The sequence below is a fragment of the Malus sylvestris genome, chromosome 7 (genome assembly GCF_916048215.2).
Source record: "Malus sylvestris chromosome 7, drMalSylv7.2, whole genome shotgun sequence".
NCBI classification, from domain to species: Eukaryota; Viridiplantae; Streptophyta; class Magnoliopsida; order Rosales; family Rosaceae; genus Malus; species Malus sylvestris.
This window is the reverse complement of record NC_062266.1, coordinates 1763968-1769523: the sequence shown is the minus strand read 5'-3', so window position 1 is coordinate 1769523 and position 5556 is coordinate 1763968. Positions and strand designations below refer to the sequence as shown.

The following is a 5556-nucleotide window of genomic DNA, read 5'->3' as shown; positions in this document are numbered from 1 at the left end:
ATGAGTGGTTGGATGAGTGGAGCATTTAAAAAGACAAGCAGGGACGAGCCGTATTACGCAAAACCTTATTCTCAATTACAAGTTTATACTTTAATTCGCTTCGCTGTGTTTGTGTTTGTCCTGAATTCAAGAAATGGCAGGAGTTCTCTTCAACATTGCAGGAGGGATCATTGGAAGGCTTGGCTTCCTTGCTTTCCAAGAGATTGGATTGATTTGGGGTGTCAAAGATGAGTTCCAGAAGCTGAGGGAAACAGTTGAAGGATTCCAAGATGTTCTTCTTGACGCTGAGCAAAAGCAAGACAGCAACAATGAAGTCAAACGGTGGCTCCAAAGCGTAGAAGATGCAGTTTATGAAGCCGATGACGTGTTGGATGAGTTTAATACTGAAGCTCAGCGAAGACAAGTGGTGCGTGGAAAGACAATGGTTTCAAAAAAGGTACACCTCTTCTTCACTAACTAACTCAAATCAACTTTTTTTTTGGGCTAAAGGTGGATCATAAAATAAAAAATATAAATTTTAGTTTACTATTATGAAGTTTCGTGATTTTTAACATTTGGTACAAAGTCATACCTCAAGTCTTAATTTTGACATAGTCTCATATATTCGTTAAGTTTTCCGTCAAAATCTCCGTTAACTGATGACGTGGCACGTGGATAATAATAGAGCGTCATATGTCAATGTACGACCATATGAACAGTAAAAGTCTAAAAATAAAAACTATAAAAAATAAAAAATAAAAAAGTTTTAAAAATTGAAAAAATAAACCTAAACCTTTCTGTCCCCCTTTCTTCTTCGACTCCCCCTCCATCTGCACTTGGAAAATTTGGAAAATAACCAAAATCTTAACCCTATTTAGGATTATAGCCATTATTTAAAGATTATGATAATTATAACCAAAATTTGGTATGAAAATACTAATTTACCCTGAATAACTAAAATCATCTTCTTTCTGGTCTTAACTGTAAACGAACCACAACCTCTTGTATTAACATCGATCTTCTCCTGCTATCCTCAACGCCCAAATACGAACCATTTCCTCCTCCTCTTCTTCTTTAACAGTATGAAAATTCAGTTTTCCAGACAATATTCCTATTCATTTTCTTCTAGTATATGTATATATATCATATGTGTGTGTGGATATATGGATAAGTTTTAGCTTTAAATTATGTGTCCCTCGCATATAATATTGCTCAGGTAGGAACCCACATCTGCTGTACTTAAGTTGCAGAACAATTAAAGTCACGGCGACGGCTGAGGAGAACCCACATCTGCTGTACTTAAGTTGCAGAACAATTAAAGTCACGGCGACGGCTGAGGAGACCCTTACAGTTACAAACCCCTTGTTCAAGAATTTTAGTCATTAAGGATAAATTAGTACTTTCATATCACATTTTGGTTAATAATATCACAAATTTTGAAAGGTAGCGTACAGAGTCCAAAATTTGGTTATTTTTCCAAATTTCCCCCCTCCCCCTTGGTCTCCACAACCACCACCTTCTCCACCATTCCTCTCCTACCCCCCACCGTCTTCTTCCTCCTCATTATCCTGCACCCCAACCCAGACCCAGACCTAAACCCACCAAGTCCTCACCCACTGAACCCAAATCTTGCAAGTTCCCACCGCCCTCAACGCCCAATCGGACCCAGCACCAATTAAGGATTCTTTCATCGTTTCTGTGCTTTTCCGTTGTCGTTTTGTAATGGGTTGGATTCGTTTCGGATCTCGATCTGGGTTCTGGAATTATGGATACTCGTAAAAGACGGCGGCATGAAGATTGTGGCTTTCACTCTAATGGCGGCTTCAAGAAGAACAATCAAGGTTCACTCTTTACTTTCTCTCACTCTATTCTTGTGATTTTGGTCAATCTATTGTTTTTTGTTGGTTTGGGTTTGAAGCGGGAGAAGAGGGAAGGGATAATAGGGAGGAGATCCGATTGGGCGTTGAGGGTGGTGGGAACTTGAAGAAGGAGGCGCCGTCACTCGAAAACAACCAGAACCCGCCGTCTACGCCAAGCTCAGATTTGCAGAGACTGGAAACTGGAAAAATTGGGAGATTTGCAGAGACGGGAAAAATGAGAAATTAGGATTAGAATTTCGGGGTTGTTAGTGTAAATTCATGGCGGATTAAGGATTGAGATTAAGGGTTAATTAATCTCCCTGTGTAATTGGATTCACATGGGATTAGGGTTTTTGTAATCTGAGAACGCTTGAACGAGGGTGCAGTCAAATAAGGATTTAGATAGATTTTAAAGGATTTTAAAAGACTTTAGAATTGAGGTGCAGTAAACTAGGATTTTAAAAGAATTTAAGAGTGTCTATTAAAATACAGGAGGAGTAGTCAACTAAAGGATTTTAAAAGATTTTAGAATTATGGTGTAGTTAAGTAGGATTTTAAAGGAGTTTTATTGAGTCTATGCAAATCTATATTAATTAAAATTTGAGAGTTTTAATGAAAAGGACTTGAGCTAACTTTTATTTAATGAAAAACCACCATAAACTATTATTTAATAAAAATGGCTTAAATTTTAATCATAAGGATACAAAACTTTTATCTCAGACCCTATAAAAACTAAAACACACCAAAAAGCCCAAACGGTATAACAATTAATATTCCAAAATTGCCCCTAACGGAGCCTAACCCAGGCCCGTTAGCCAAAAGGAGATCCGAAGGAAGACCATTGGAATCGGAAGGCTGAGGTATCAGCGCAGTGTGCCTCAAAGATTCAAGAGCTGTTTCAGAGAAGGTAATAATCAAATAATTTTTTGGGAGATTTTTATGGTCTTGCTCTGTTTGTTTGTTCTTCATTTGTTTTCTTCGGTTTGAGTTTTGTGCTTGAATTCGTTTTCATATTAGGAATTTTGTTTTGAATAGGTACCGAAGCTGCACCAAGGAATAAGGAAGCAGCCGCAAATGCTTAAGTCTTCTCAGCAATCATTTTGATTGCAATTTGGGTACTCAACTACAGCTTTAGAAAGCGATTATGATTCTGCACAAGTTCTGTATGAAGCTGTTTTTTTTTTTTTTTTTTTTTAAACCTTAAATATTAATTGCTGTTTTTGTGTTGGTGAGACTAATGTCAGTTGCCTTTCATAATTCGTAATGCTTTGGTGATGTGCAATGTCTTTGAATTTATAATGAGTCAGCTAATATTTATTATTCCAATTTTTCTCTCTGTTGTAAATTTTAATGCCTATTGTGCCCTTCAAATCTCCACAAGGTTGTAATTCAATATTTTTTTTTGTATGGAAGGCTGCTCATTGAACTTATATATGCATATTTACATTATATCATGTTTTTCTCCTCGATGTCTACCAAATTAATGGCTTAAGTGGACTTCTTCAATGAAGGCAGCAATAGCCTCTTCATTCTTTTCCTCCATGTCTGCCAAATGAATCCTATGGGTTCCCAACATCCAGCAACATTCATTAGGCTCCATGTCTTTGTTCTTCGTCCAATTATATACCCCTTGAAGGCTACATTATAAAATTAAATATCCAATTATTTTACGGGATATTGATAGAATTGAACACTGATTATTTCTTGAACTGAATATAGGTATTATCACTATTTCGTAAACTTAACACGGGCACTATCGCTTTTTTTTTTAAACTGAACATGGTTACTAACACTATTTCTTAAACTTAACACTAGTAATATCATTATTTCTTAAATTTAAGACTAACTATTTCTTAAACTGACACATATACTAACACTATTTCTTAACTTAACACGAGTACTATTACTATTTCGTAAACTAAACACTAACTATTTCTTAAATTGAACACATGTATTATTACTATTTCTTAAATACTTCTTACCTTTTTTTTTGTTTTTGCTAAAAAAATTATAATGAGAATGTCAACAACAATTTAATTGAAGTTAAATCACATCGTTGAATATGATAAATGTAAACTTTCTCACATTATAGAAAATGACAATTATAAATGACACTAATACTATCATTACTTCTTGAACTGAACACTGACTATTTCGTAAACTGAACACTGACTATTTCTTAAACTGAACGCTAGTACTATTACTATTTCGTAAACTAAACACTAACTATTTCTTAAACCGAACACCTTGTAAACTAAACACTTATTATTTCTTAAACCTAACACTAATACTATCACTATTTCGTAAACTAAATAGACTATTTATTAAACCAAGTAATTATACTATCACTATTTCGTAAACTAAGCACTGACTATTTTTCAAACCAAACACTAGTATTATCACTGTTTCGTAAACTAGTACTGTCACTAAACACTAGTATTATCACTGTTTCGTAAACTAGTACTGTCACTATTTCGTAAATTAAGCACTGACTATTTCTTAAACCAAAAACTAACTATTTCGTAAACTCAACACTGACTATTTCTTAAAATCGAATACTAGCACTATCGCTATTTTGTAAACTAAACGCTAACTAGTGTGCGTTGTTTTTGTTCTGTTTCAGAAAAGTGAGTTATTTTAATATAGTTTCAGAAATAGTGTTTATTTTGTTCCCTTTCAGAAATAGTGTGCGTTGTTTTTGTTCAGTTTCAGATAAAACGTGGGTAATTTTGTTATAGTTTCAGGAATTGTATGGGTTATTTTGGTTCAGTTTCAGAAATAATGTTCGTTATTTTGTTATAGTTTCAGAAACAATGTTTATTTTGTTCCATTTCAGAAATATTGTGAGTTATTTTGCTATAGTTCCAAAAATAGTGTAGGTTATTATGATTCTATTTCAGAAATAGTATGAGTTATTTTGTTCCCTTCAAGAAATAGTATTTATTTTGGTTCTATATAAACGAGCAACATGCGGCAGGACTGCGAGAATTATTTGTTTGATCTCTATCCTTTTACAAGCAACTTAATCTGGTGAACGTCTAATCACCCCTTAGTGAAGTATACAAATCATTGCCCTTAGTGTTGTTACTTTGGTTCTGTTTCAGAAATAGTGAGTTATTTTGGATCTGTTTTAGAAATAGTGTGTGTTATTTTGCTGTAGTTCTAGAAATAATGTGGGTTATTTTGGTTAAGTTTTTAGAAATAATATGGGTAATTTTGCTATAATTCCAAAAATAGTATGAGTTTTTTTAGCTTAGTTTCAGAAATAGTGTTTTGTATTGAAGCTGAAACGTATTTGCCCTTTAATCATAGATAGGAGCTGGAAGAAGGCATCCCTGAAACCTCAGGAAAAACCATCACTTACATGTCAAGCAATTGCATTTGTGATGTATAGTATAAGATAATGGTTATAAAGAAAGACCTGACACTTCACGGCAACTAGCAGCGGCCAACAAAGGAGGTGGGGTGGTCAAATATGCGCTCAGATACAACCTTTCTTAAGCAAAATTCAAAGTTCTTAGTAGTACTTTTCATATATTAGATCCCTCATAAGATTTTCTTATCCCCTTCTGGTTTCTTACTGATTAAATTAATAAAATCCTCCATGTCGTAATTTGATTAGTTAACCAGAAATGCAATTCTCTTCAAATTAGAGGTAAATAAGAAAGACAGCAACTAATTCCTAAACTAACCCACCCAAAAGGAAAAAGCCATTCAT

General features: G+C 34.3%; 1 long non-coding RNA gene across 1 annotated transcript; it reads left to right on the top strand.

Annotated features, from left to right (window-relative positions):
* Positions 1–1287: 1287 nt before the first annotated feature.
* Positions 1288–3318, top strand: LOC126628402 (uncharacterized). Its single transcript, XR_007625413.1, has 2 exons — positions 1288–2745; positions 2874–3318. It is a non-coding gene; the product is annotated as an uncharacterized LOC126628402 (long non-coding RNA).
* Positions 3319–5556: the final 2238 nt, after the last annotated feature.